The sequence below is a fragment of the Sus scrofa genome, chromosome 2 (genome assembly GCF_054392235.1).
Source record: "Sus scrofa isolate SSC_HxYL_T2T_F1_AM1 chromosome 2, Sscrofa_HxYL_maternal_Yorkshire_Landrace_v2.0, whole genome shotgun sequence".
Classification (NCBI taxonomy): Eukaryota; Metazoa; Chordata; class Mammalia; order Artiodactyla; family Suidae; genus Sus; species Sus scrofa.
In genome coordinates, this window is record NC_139384.1 from 26,919,249 (window position 1) to 26,933,610 (window position 14,362).

At 37.6% G+C, this 14,362-nt stretch overlaps 1 pseudogene across 1 annotated transcript in view; it reads right to left on the bottom strand.

Moving 5' to 3' along the window:
- Positions 1-7,025, bottom strand: part of LOC100523114 (suppressor of SWI4 1 homolog) — a 78,719-nt pseudogene extending 71,694 nt beyond the window's left edge. Inside the window, exons 1-3 of the transcript XR_014837165.1 lie at positions 7,022-7,025; positions 6,405-6,950; positions 1,298-1,398 (exon numbers count right to left, since the gene is read on the bottom strand). The product of XR_014837165.1 is annotated as a suppressor of SWI4 1 homolog (transcript). The remainder of the gene's footprint in view (positions 1-1,297; positions 1,399-6,404; positions 6,951-7,021) is intronic.
- Positions 7,026-14,362: the final 7,337 nt, after the last annotated feature.

The following is a 14,362-nucleotide window of genomic DNA, read 5'->3' on the forward strand; positions in this document are numbered from 1 at the left end:
ACCAGGAAGATACAGCAATTATAAACCTATACGTACCTAACAAAATAGGCCCAAAACATTTGAAACAAAAAACAGACAAAACTGAAAAGAGAAATGAGTGATACAACACTATCAGTGAGAAAGTATGATACTTCCCTCTCTATAAGTGGTAGAACAAATCAGAAAAAGCATAAACTATATAGAAGACTTAACAGTATATACCTAACAGTAGCAGAATCCACATTATTTTCATGCATTATTCTCCAGAATAAATCATATGCTAGGCAATAAAACAAGTCACAATACATTTAGAAGTAATGAAATCACATATGTGATCTGACCACAATCAAAATACATTAGAAATCAACAACAGAAAGAAGTATGAAAAAAACCCTAATATCATTAATCTTAAAAATACCATTCTAAATAACTCATGGGTAAAAGAAGAAATCAAAGGCAAAATATAAAATATCCTGAAATGAATGAAAATGAAAACACAACATATCATAATTTACTTGATGCAACTAAAACTGTGCTTAGAAGAAAATCTGTAACCGTATTTTTTATATCAGAAAAAAATCTCTAAATAACAACCTCAGTTTCCACCTTAAGAGGCTAGATATCCTCGGGCAAACTAAACCCCAAACAATCAGAAGCAAAGAAACATGAAATAATAGTAGAAACACTAAAGAAATAAAAAGCAGAAAAACAAATTAGAAAATCAATGACACGCAGTTTTTTGGTTCGAAAAACTCAAGAAATGCAAATTACCAAAAACAAGAAGGAAAAAAAGGAGACATCTTTAATAATCCTGGAGAAATAAAAATACTTTATAAGGGATTATTATGAAAAACTTCATACCACCAAAATATACAATTGAGATGAAGCTGAAAAAAACTTTGAAAAAATAAATTATCAAAATTGACTTAGGAAGAAACAAAAAAATCTGAATAGTTTACAAATATAAAGAAATTAAATTGGTAATTCAAAATATTCCCACAAAGAAAACCCCAAGCCTGGGTGAATTTTATCAACAAAGGAAGGAATTATAAATTCTTAACAGATTGTTTTTAAAAAAAATTAACAAAAGGTGTAACTTACCAGACTGTTTTCTGAAACCAGTATTGTTCCATTACTCAATCTGACAAAGATAATCCACAAGAACTACAAATAACCCCTTCTGTTCATGTATGTAAATTCCTTTTCAAAATATTAGTAAATTAAATAAAGCAGTATATACCACAATTGTTTTAGTTGGTTTGGGCTACTCTAATGAGATATTGTAAACAGAATACAGTAACAGAAATTCATTACTCACAGTTTTGTCGTCTGAGACATGCAAAATCAAGGTGTTGGTTGATTTGCTTCCTGATGATAGCCCTGTTCCGGGTTTGTAGATAGCAGTCTTCTCATTATACCCTGAATGATGGAAAACAGAGAGAAACAAGCTTTCTCATGTCACTTCTTACAAGGACACTAATCTCATCATGAGGGCTACACTCTTAAGAAATATTCACATCTAACATAATCCTTAGTGGTGAAAATTTATGCATTCTTCCAAAGATGAGGAATGACTCCAATAAGTGCATTCTTGCCACATCTGTTCAACCTTGTACTGGATGTCCTTGCCATGGCATTTTGTCTAGAAACATACTAAATAAATAAATAAATAAAATACTTTATTTGCAGATTACATGATTTTCTATATAGAAAAATCCTATGGAAGCCACCAAAATATTTTTAGAATTAATGAAGGAGTTCCAGATCAGAATCTAAAAGACCCAATTTTATTTCACTAGCAGTGAACAATACAAAAATGAAATTAAGAAAACCATTCCAGTTATATTAACATCAAATAATAAAATACCTCCAGATATATTTTATATTCAAAGAAATGCATAACTTATAATTAACACTACAAAACATTGTTGAAGAAATTTAAGAAGTTCTAAATAAGTGGAAAGACAACCATGTTAATGGATCAAGTGTTCTCACAGACCTAAATGTAAGAATTAAACTATGAAACTTCTAGAAAAGGGAAATTTCTAGAAAAGATCACTGTGATCTTAAGCTTGGCAAAGTATTCTTAGACTTCAAAAGCGATCCAGAAAAGAATTAACTGATAAATTGGAATTCATCAAAATTATTTTTGTCCTTCAAAAATATCATTATGAAAAGTTAAGCCACCAACAGAAAAACATTTGAAAATCATATATCTAATAAAGGACTTATGTGCAAAATATGTAAATAACTCTTACAACTCAATGAACACAAACAATCCAATTGAAAAATCATCAAAATATTTGAAAAGACTTTTGAGAAAATATATGAATGGATAATAAGAATGTGAAAATATGCTCACATTATTAATCATTAGGAAAACGCTAAATTTATAAAGAGATACAACTTTACACTCATTAAAGTGGCTACAATCAAACTGTTTTCTGAAACTAGTATTACTCCATTACTCAATCTGACAAAGTTAATCCACGAGAACTATAGGCAAATATCCCCTATTGTTCATATACGTAAAATCCTTTTCAATATTGTTGGAGAGAACACTGAAAAACTAGAACTATCATTCATTGCTAGTGAGAAGATAAAAATGGTAGAGACACTGGAAAATGTTTCTTTACAAATTAAACACTTATTTACCACAAACCTAGTAATTTCACTTGTAGGAATATAACCAAAAAAAATTTAAATCTAAAGCCACATAAAAACGTGTGTGAAGGTTCATCACATCATTATTCCTAGTAGTCCAAAGCTAGAAACAACCCAATTGTTCATTGACTGAGAAAAGAGTAAACAAATGTAGTACATCCATATAAAGTATTTGGCCATGGAAAGGAACAAACTACCAATTCACACTACAGCTTGGATAACCTCAAAACCAGTATGCTAAGTGATAGGAGCCAAATGTAAAAAACTACAATGCACGATTTATATATTTCAGAAAAGGTAGTTATAAAGAATGAAAGAAAACTAGTGGTTTCCTAAAGTTGGGTATGGGAGTGTGGATTAACTGAGAAATGATGGCATGTACTAAGACTGCATTATGATGAAGGTTGTACAAATATAAGTTTAAATTATAACATTTTTGAAGTTTGCAGAAACTATTGCTAAATTCAGTGCATTTACACTTACCAATTGATCACTAATTGAAACAACTCACTGAGAAAATAAACTCAAAGAAAAATAAAACCTAATTTGTCCTTGTTCTCATGGTGGATTGCTGGAGGCAGGAAGGATACATACGTGACATTCTTTTTCCTTCTCTATGTACAGGCTTACTGTCCGCAATTCCTAGAAACTTTCCTCTTCAGTTTCAGGATTAAAGGTCCTGAAGGGAATCCATCTTTGACAGCAACAAAGTAACTAATCCAACAACAACAAAAAAGTTCTATTTCATTGCCTCTATGCCTACCTATATCTGACATTTGAGGCTACTTTCTCCTGTTGTCCTACTGTCATGGCCTCCTTTACAGATGAGATTGAAGAGGCAATGTAATATTTGTGGGCAAGAACCCAATTCATGGAGACAGCCAAGTCCAGGATTAATCATTTTTAATTCTACCATTTACTAGTGCAAAGGCACCGAAACAGCTTTTTCACATTTTTACCCACAGATTCCTCCTCTAGAAGTGGAGGTGATGTTTCCCTCATACAGTTCTTTTGAAGATTAAATTAGTTATTACCTATAAAGAAGTTGCTACAGTCTTTCACACTTCAAAATAAATCTGAAATATTACTACTTTTCACCTCTTCCTGAGTAATCTCCCTAGTCAATGAGAGCACCATTTTCCCCTATGCAACTAAAATAGCTACTGAATTACCTCTCTGCTTCTCTCTTTTGCTTCCTATTAACTATTGTTCACCTAGTAGAAGACATTTCTAAGATGTAAACCAGATGATGTCACTCTCCTGCTCTAAAATACTTTGGGGGTCTCCTACAAATCCCTGTATTATCTGCCTCCCCACTATCTCTCTGGCCTCATTCCTACCAATATCCTCCTTGATGACTGAATCAATCTTACAATTCCTAAAACTCAGAATATCCGGCATCTTAAAGTATTTTCCCCTCTGGTTTACCATTTTGAAATATTCTTCTCCTAGATAGTCAAAGAACTAATTCCCTCACTTCACTCAAGCATCCCTTTCCTGAGCCCTCTAACATATCAAACTCTATCACCCTGTCCCTTTAACTAACTTTATTCTTACTACCAAATAATATGCATTAACTTTTTTAACTGCTCGTAATTTTTGTCCCTTCTAGAATATAAGCAAAATGAAGAAAAGCCTCCCTGGTCCAGGAACTTCCGCATGACACAGGAGTGGACAAAAAAAAAAAGAGAGAGAGAGAGTGAAAAGTATTTTGTAATTTTATTGTACTTCTGTATAGTTGTACTGCTATATTTTGGGGGCCTACAACAGTGCCAGGCACACAGGAGGCTCTCAATAAAAACTATCTAATAAATAAATAAATAATAAACTGTAATTCCTCAATATACTTAAATACTGTAATTGAATAAGACGAGGTAATCTGAGTAATTATTAGCTAAAACACATAGCACTGCAATCAATTTCCTAATCATAATTAAGTGACTATTAAAATCCTCACATATCTTAATGGTCATTAAAAAAATCAAAACAAAAGCAAAAACACTTTCTATATCAACTGGATAACATGTTTCAAGATCATACAAGTACTTACATTAAAATTAAATGGAAAATAAATTCAATACTTTTCTATATAAATTCATTATTGATTTATTACTATCTATTTCTGTTTCAGCATTAAACTTAATATAATCTATCTCCCTTAGGGAGCCTCACAGATATTTTAAGACCACTACACATAATGCTGCTCTCTTAAGAAAATAGGAATTTAGCCCTACGAACAATTAATCATGGCTTCCTGGAAATGTTGCACAGACCCAGTGTTCCCACAGCTATTCATCTTCTTCCTTATAAACTGTCTTATTACACAGTTTAACTGTTTGCAACCTGAGCTTTCTATTATATATTTATTTTGTAACTACAGTAAAACCCTTCCTTAAAACACTATGTAAGACCCGAAAATTCAATCTCATAAAATGCTATGGGAATAAGAAACAAACTTCTGGTTGATAGAGATCCTTGTTTTGGCTACAGGATTTAAATCTTCCTTGATTTCTGGAGCCATTGTGGGGGAGGTTAATAATTTAAATACCCATAGTGATAATTCTAGGTTCCATGGGTAGGTAGAATCTGAGAAAGTTGCTTTTTAATTGGTCCCAGGAGAATCCCATTAGGATCCACAATTGACCTCCATGTGAACCTAGCTGGGTTATTTTGTGTTTTCACCTGGTCTTGCCAAACTTTTCTCCTTTTCTTCCTGCTGTCCTCCACCCATCCTTAAGAAACTTGTTTAGAGGATGGGAGATGACAGCCAAGTGAACTACATCTAAATCTATATTATAATAAAATCTTATTAAAAATTAAATCTGGTGTTGCCATGAGCTGTGGTGTGGGTCACAGACACAGCTGGCATCCCGCATTGCTGTGGCTCTGGTGTAGGCCGGCGGCTACAGCTCTGATTAGACCCCTAGCCTGGGAAACTCCATATGCCGCGAGAGCAGCCCAAGAAATGACAAAAAGACAAAAAATAAAATAAAATAAATAAAAAATAAAAAATAAATCTTTTTAACATAATCAAACTTGGGAGGTGTTGGAGTTACCGTTCATGAAGTAGTTAACTTTGCCTATACAGCTAGCATTTTACCTCCCACTAGCCAAGTACATCATCGCCAAATGGAGGGGAAATAAAAGAAACCAATTAAAAAAAAACTTACAAAAGTGTAAAAATACTCTTAGTAGTAGCCTCCACCCACCACATAGGTTCGGGCCCGGGTCTGACCTCAGCATCTTTATTGGCTGCTTTCTAGCCTGAAGCGCTGTCTCTGCTTGACCACTTTCAGGAACTTGTGTCAGGCTCCTTGGCCACCACTGATGGTAAGACTGTGCTTCATCCTTCCTCTTCTGCTAGGCGGCCCCCTCTGCGTCCAGGAGCCCCCAAGGGGGTCCTCTGCATCACAGTCTCCACTGACCTCTGCTCTTGCCCTCTTCAGGCCCCCCAGGCTCTTCTTCTAGTGGGCCACCCATTGCTCCCTCCTGTGCTGGAAGTTCTGGGCTTGCTGTTTCTCCCTCTAGGCCTTAAGCTTCGGCTTCTCTCTCTTGGCTGCCAGGGTGGCCTGTAGCCCCTCCAAAGTCCTGTGCGCCAAACCGCACAAGCAGCATATTCTCCTCCCCACCACCCTCCTGAATCATAATGAGCTGTAGATTAACCAAAGCCCAGGTTCAGCCTCACTAGGTAACTGCTGGCTAGCATTGTGCTCCCAATCGGGTTCTGCTTCCACAGCCCAAGACCATAGCCACCGGCTTACCCATGTCCTGGAGGTAGCTTATATTGGTGAACTTCTCCTGGGAAAGCTCCATCATTCCACAACATGTGCCCACGAGAATGATTTTGATGCTATAATGGCAGGAATCCAGGTCCTGGGAGTAGGGACTGTAGCTGATGAGACGTCGCTGCTTGATAGTCTTCAGGTTCACCTTGAGTACGTTGATAGGGGAACAGACTCTGGAAAGTGGTGGCCATGAGCTTCAGGTGCATGCCATGAAGGCCAAAGCTGCTCAGCACCAGGTGGGCACAATATAGCTCAAAGGTGTGGTGCTGGCCCAGCGAAGAAACCACAGCACACAACAGTGTGTACTTGCTGATCGAAAAGGTCAAGACTGAGACTGCTGAGAAGCGCACTGGGTTAACATAAACATTGATTTCCACTTCGCTGAAGACCAGGTAGTATGTGGCCCAAAGGGTCCAGCCAGGAGCACACAATCCTTCAAAGAGTTAGCAGCCCGTGTCTCTCTGAGCCGCTGCAGATGCAGGTTAAGTTTATACCACCGCAAACGCTGCTGCCACTGCACGCCTGGGGCAAACACCCAGTGCGGCTGCGCAGCGTGGACCTGGGGGGGGTTGCGGCGCCGCGTGCCTCTGGGCGCATGCGTGCACTCCTGAGGTAGCGTAACCATCCTCACTGTGGCATAACGTGGGCTCCTGCCTGAGGCCGTCGTTTCCAGCAGCGACCTGATCACTTTCTGCACCATGGCGAAGAGTAGCAGGTAACCCACTGTGCTATATACACATAGAGGTTTAAAAATCTGAGAAAACTAAGATTTCTGTTTTCTGACTGGGGTTTAGGATGGGCTCTGTTGCAGAGAACGGGTAAGAGTGAAATAAAGTTGTGAAATAGGCATTGCTGTTGGGAGGCTCGGAATCCCTTTGCCTTGACAAATGCTTAGAACAGATGCTTTCGTTTCTGATTACTTTTGCAAGTTATTCTGAATCCACACGCCCCCATTTTGCCCTAAGCAGCTGATGACACATATTCCTGCATGGGACAAAGTATTTCCTTTGGATTTTCACTCCTTCAAACTCTGGCCTTTGGCAATTTGTTCTAGCACAGAATTTCTCTCTTGGAGGTCCGTCACCCTTCCAAGGGTTCTCTTAATCAGTGTTTAAAATGGCTGTTGTTACTGAACTAGGAAAGCCAACCTACTGAAGCTGGTTTGTGGTGAAGGAAATTGTAGTGTTTTTTCCATGGGGGTGGGAAGCAAGTAGTCCAGGCAGCTAGTGCTTAAAAGTCCCCTATCCCACAGAGGCTTTCAGGGAAAGGATTTTCAGGACGGGGTGAGGGAGGTTGATTGTGGGGTACTTGATCAGCTTCTGGTCATTCTTCTGATTAGCTGGTGATGAGATAGTTGGGAATTAAGTTATCAGCCTTCTGGTTCCAACTGGTCTGGGATCTCAGTGCTTGTGGGCAGCATACAGTTAACTTGTTACACCTGGTGAGGGGTTTTGGTCTCTGCAAATAGCTCTAAGAATAGTGCCTCAGCATATCATCTATAGCCTTTGAGGAGGAATTACAAGTCCTTGATTTCCTTGAACAGGTAAACTATTATTATTTTGCCTTACTTGATTGTTTTCCTTTGTTTCCACATTTTCTTACTTATTAAATTCATTCTTTGGAACTCAGGGAAGGCCTAGGGAGCTAAAGTTTTTCTGCAAACAGGGGGCAAGAAGAGGACACTGGGGCGGGGGTAGGGGAATTGTGTCCCAGGAAGGCCCCTGCCTGCCTCCTGGGCTACTAATGTATGCAACAAATTTTAATTGGGACGCAGAAGACTAATAATACCTGCCCAGACACCCCCATGAGATTGTCGAGAAATGTATATAACAGAAGGTTGTAAAATGTAAAGGGATTTTAATGTTATTACCCACCCCCACTCCTTGCTTCATAATGCGTGGAAAAGTATTGGTTACATTCATCAAGGAAATGCACATGATCCAAAGATATATAGTTGAAACAATACTTTATTATTAAAAGTTCTGTATTTATCAGCATTGAAACTTCCTCTTATGAAGTTAGAGTAATTTGAAGGGGAACATTACTTTAATTCTGATCCACTAAATTACTCGTAAACTACTGAATACTTTGAATATATTCTTCAAAACATTTGGAGTATATCAGAGTCATGATTGTTTTTGAGAAAGCAAATGATGCAGATGTCATCTTTATATTTTAACTTTGTCTTTGCTGATTATTTATCTTGCTTTTCCCCGTATTTGATGCATCCTATTCAAATAATATACAGTGAGATCAAGCCACAAGAGCTCCAAATTCTTAGTCTATGATTGCCAGCCAGTAAATAGGTTCTCTTTCAACTTGATTTAAAAGACAACTCCTGAGTCTTGATATACTGAAAGGAGCCTGAACTAAAGATTGATCTCCTTGACATGAAACACTCCTCCATACACACTTCAGTAAAACCAGCATCTCCAAAGCACCCCTTTGATGATTATTGAATTAAACACAATTTCCAATTCCACAGAAGAGAAATTATGTAACATAAGCGCAGGTTAAGTCAATAATAGATATAATTAAAATGGAGACAGGTGGAAATAGCTTTGGGGAGGGGAAGAGGGGTTTTTTAAAGTGAAGAATTGAAAAGCAAAAAAGGGAAGCACAGTAATAAAAAGAAAACCTAAGTGACCTATAAGTAAGTCAATTTAAAAGTTGAATATTTTTCCCTGAAATCTCATTAGAATAGTCAAATTTTACAAAGATTATTTCCATATCCTCTGAATGCCTGAACACCACAGTCCTTGTTAGAAGTTACACTGACAAAATGATAGTCAGGGGAACACTTAGCACTAGACTTAAACTATACAATTTATGCACTTGACATGAACTGTGTTAACTCCATATTCATGTTAATTTCTACCATAACGTCATGACAGAACTGTTTATGTTCTGTAGGTCTTTGAGAAAGTACTTAAAATTTCCTTTTGGTTGTGATTCCAAGTACCTATAAATATGAACTTATTGCTGTGCTTATATATACTGTATATGAAAGATATACCTATGCACAAATACTAATTTTCGTTTGACTTTTACTCCCGTTTTCTTTTGAACTGTAAGTTTGGAGGACCAAGAGAGTGAGTTATCAAGTTATCAATTCATATGTGCCCAAAAGTACATCTAGTATTTACATATGTATTTATGTACACTGTGTATATATTTATGGTGTAAGCATATGCATATATAGAGATCAGCATTTATAACGAGATAACAGTATATATGCACTCATGTGCATTCATACGTATTGTATGGTTAGGCCATTCAAGTTCGCTCTTCTCTTGCTCTCAATACATCCCCTGCTTGACCAGTCCCTGCTTCACTCACCTGATTCCCATTAATTATAGGGCTTTATTACTTACCACTTATCTACTTGCCCTCTGCCCCAGTTGCTGGTTTCCCTGGTAACTGATGAGCCAACCTGATATCAGTTCCCTCTATAAAAGGTAGTCTCCTTTTCCCCAAGTAGTGAAGACTTCTGCCTGTCCTACCTGCCATCTGCTGTCCATGGTAGGTGTCACTCCAGGAACTTGGGTTTAGATGTGTAAAATTGCTGTGTGTTACTATCTCTGATCTCTTCTTTCTCAAGGCTGGGTACCTACAAGGCTTGCAGGCCTGCAGAGTGCAGCCCAACACAAGTAGTCAAGAGGATGAGGAACAGGAAAACTAATGATAAAAATAAAATGAAAGATCAGTAAAGTTTAAGGCAGTGTAATTTTTTTTTTTTTTGTCTTTTTAGGGCTGCACCTGCAACTTATGGAGGTTCCCAGTCTAGGGGTCTAATAAGAGCTACAGCTGCCGGCCACAACCATACCAGATCTGAGCCGCGTCTGCGACCTACATCACAGCTCACAACCCACTGAGTGGGGCCAGGGATCCAACCCACGTCCTCATGTGTCCTAGTTGGATTTGTTTCCACTGTGCCACGATGGCACCTCCAAGCAGTGTAATTTTTTAGTAGAAGATTAAATATAGTCTTCATCTTAGATAAGTGGATACTTAAGGCTTGTCATAAAATGTAAAAAATGTTATGTCTAAAACAACTTCAAGTAAAACAAAATTGTGGTGCCCTAAAAACTGTTAGAGGGAACAAAAAATGACTTCTGGTTGACAATGACCTGTTGTTGTAAAGCATTAGAAGAAAATTATTTTATAAATTATGAGACTAGAGATCATAGAGGTTTTCCTATTGTCATAGAGTTGTAACTTGCACATTTAGGCCTTTAAATAAAACTGGATTCTATTTTTGTAAGTAATAGGATGGTAAGGCAGTGTTTCCAACATCACTTTAAAGGAGCCATTTTTATTACACCATATGTGTAATGCACTGTATAGCAATAATACTTAATATATCATATATGCTCATATATGCACTATGTATAAAAGGAAAAAAGTACACTCTAAAATTATAAACAATTGTTTGATATGTCATTTGGTGACGTTATTTCAAGCTTAGATTCTTTGACTTGAAGCTGAAACAAGTTGAAAGGCAAAGGTGTATGAAGTATTTCTGAGATGATGCCATATTAAAATATATTCTGTCTGACACTGCTTCGCCAAATGTCTTAGAAGAAACTTAGAAAATAATTAAAAGTCTATGCTAATAGTCTTAGGCTTGAGATAAAATAAGCATTATAGAAGGAGTTGACTATTGGTAGTTTGTTTTTGTTTTTGCTTTTGCTTTAGGGGGGCAGCATAGGGAAGTTCCCAGGCTAGGGGTCAAATGAGAGCTACAGCTGCCAGCCTACGGCACAGCCACAGCAACCTGGGATCTGAGCCAGGTCTGTGACCTACACCACTGCTCATGGCAATGCCAGATCCTTAACCCACTGAGCAAGGCCAGGGATCGAACCCTCATCCTCATGGTTCCTAGTTGGGTTCATTAATCACTGAGCCACGAAGGGAACCCCGACTATTGGTAGTTCTAATTTACAGATAATAAAACCCAAGGCTCATTAGGACAAAGTAACTTTCTCTGAAATTTCATTTAATTGAGGAGAATGTCTAAGATTAATACTTTGATTATCTACTTTAAACTCAGACTTCATCCATTAAACCAGGAGTCTGCAGACTTCTCAGAAGGGCCAGATATAAATATGTTAAGCTTTACAGCCCATATTGTACCCTGTTGCAACTCTTGTCATTACAGGACAGAAGGAGCTATAGACAGCATGTAAATAAATAAGCCTGGCTGTATTCCAATAAAATAGTGTTTAAAGACCCAGTTTTAATTTCATAAAAATTTTCACCTCATGAAATATTATTTTCCCCTCCCCTTTTTCAACTATTTATAACAAATTCTTCACTTACATGCTGTACACAAACAGTTGGCAGACAGGGTTTGGTCCGTGGTCTGCAATTTTTCAACCTCTGCACTGAAACGTGCTTCTTAGACACCAGGAAAGTGTTAAAATTTGTGTTTCAGTTGTGAGATGCTTCAAGGAAATCTCAAGGAAATTAAGAATGAAGATGAAGTGATTTTTATGGCATCAAAAAGTGATAGCCAGCAGCCAGACAAAAGTGCAAAACTAAAGTTTAACGTAGAAGTCAGTAATGGTAAATATTTAAGAGTCATTCTCATGAGGTTGTAACTCAAGCTGAAATAGTATTTGAAAAATGTGTACCCAGAACTATGCAGTGGAAGGGGAGAAAGTAGCAAGAGAATGTCACATGCGTATGGAGATATCAGTGACAAGGATAGAAGACAGATTCATAGAATTCATAGGCAATGGGGAAGGAGATAGTTTCATGAAAGAGGAGCAGGGCTAATGGCAAATCCAAGAGGACAAAGAAAAATTCATGGCTCCTTTTAGCAACTGAGTAGGCTGGAAATGATTTCTGTTGGAAGAGTCAAAATAGGTGAGTGTGAGAGGCAGGTTACAGCTGCTAAAGTAGGAGGTAGAAGTAGGAGATCCAGGAGTTCTCATCATGGCGGAGTGGTTAACGAATCCGACTAGGAACCATGAGGTTGCGGGTTCGATCCCTGCCCTTGCTCAGTGGGTTAACGATCTGGCGTTGCGGTGAGCTGTGTAGGTTGCAGACGCGGCTCGGATCCAGCGTTGCTGTGGCTCTGGCGTAGGCCGGTGGCTATAGCTCCGATTCGACCCCTAGCCTGGGAACCTCCATATGCCGCGAGAGCAGCCCAAGAAAATGGCAAAAAGACAAAAAAAAAAAAAAAAAAAAAAGAACTAACAGACCCAACTTTCCACTGGACATGAAATTTTTGAAAGGAGTTATTCAAGTTATCTGAAAATATAATGCCTAAATACTTTACAGAAACCTTTATATTTCATAGGCAAGTATTAAGAGCAGTAATAGAAGCAACAGTGTTGACATACAGTCCTGTAATCTCTGCAAAGATTTAGAAACTGCTAGGTTTGGTTATCATATTTGGGGGCTTCCATGAACAGAAAATTTCTTATGTAACTGCAAGTTTTATTTCAATGTGTTTTAATATCTGTGGCATATCTCTAATTTGGAACTTGTCTACCACTTTTCAAGCTTTAAATGACCTGCTGACTCAAATTTTGGCCCTTAGGTGTCTTTGCGTAGGAGAGGAAATTGAATTAAAAGTAGCTCACCGATTGATATTTCCAGGGCAAGAGAATGAAAATAGGGAATGTGGAAATATACCCCCTCCAGAGTATAGAAAGTTTTTAAACAGGAAATATAATCTATGACCATAGGGATAAATTGTTTCTGATTTAAAGTTCCAGAAAATAACATGGCACATATTAAAAAGGCATGGATTTAAGGAATAATTAGGGGTGTGGAAAAGATTAAAAGAACACACAACTCATGTTAGCACAAGTCAGTAGGTACTTTTATGCTGAGGACTGAAGGGGCAAGTGGACAAAATAGTTTCCAGAACTCAGTGAGACCCAAAGCTGAGAAGGAAGGTCAGGGTCCACAAGCCCCAAACATGGAGGGGGCACAGATGCTGCTAGAAAGGCAGCCCTCCAGAAAAAATGTTTCAGTTGGAGAAGCTTAACAGTTCTCACGTGGAGTTCCCTTGTGGTGCAGCAGGTTGAGGATCTGGTGTTGTCACTGCAGCAGCTCTGGTTGCTGCTGTGATGTGTACTGTTCCTGCCCTGGGAATATCCACATGCCATGGATGCAGCCAAAAAACAAACAAAAAAAACAGTTCTTAGGCATTTTTACAAAATGGCTGTAGACAAGATCTTTGCCTATAAAATCTTGGCTTGTTTTTGCATTTCAGATATCTGAAAAACATTTTAACCAAATGATTTGCTTCATTTGATCAGATTACATATGAACATAATTGTGATAAATATTTTACACTATTTTCTGAACTGAAATACATAGTAGATTTGTTGCTTCCTAACATGAATCTCTCCTCCTATAATCTTTAGTAACCAAAATTCTCTGCCACCTAGTTCACATATTTATGATCAACTTTAATACCTTAATTAGCTCAATTTAAAAATATTAACCTAAAATTTTTGACATGTTTGGATAGAGAAACAATAGTACCCAACAAATTTATATTTATTTTTCTTTTTTATGTATTATCTATACTTTGGATAAGATTAATTGAGTCATTAAGGGTCTGTCTATAAACCTACAGTATTTTTTTAGGCATTGTAGAGCATACTAGTTGGAAAACATCCCTAGCTTATGATGCCTACAATCAGTTTGTAGGGAATAGAGTTATCTACAAATATACTGGAATTCAGAAGAGAAAGACTTGAAAAGAGATAAAGTTACAGCTTCATGAAGGATGTGATATCTGAGCTCAGAATTTAAGAATGGGATATGCAGAGTGACAGGTTATTTTTCAATTACAGGGAGCAGAGAAGATGCCTCCCTCCAACTGTGATAATTGAAAATAAGCAGGCCATGGGTACAACCAACACCATATTAAATGGAAATAAATCAGCAGTGATGCAGTCCTTGGGATA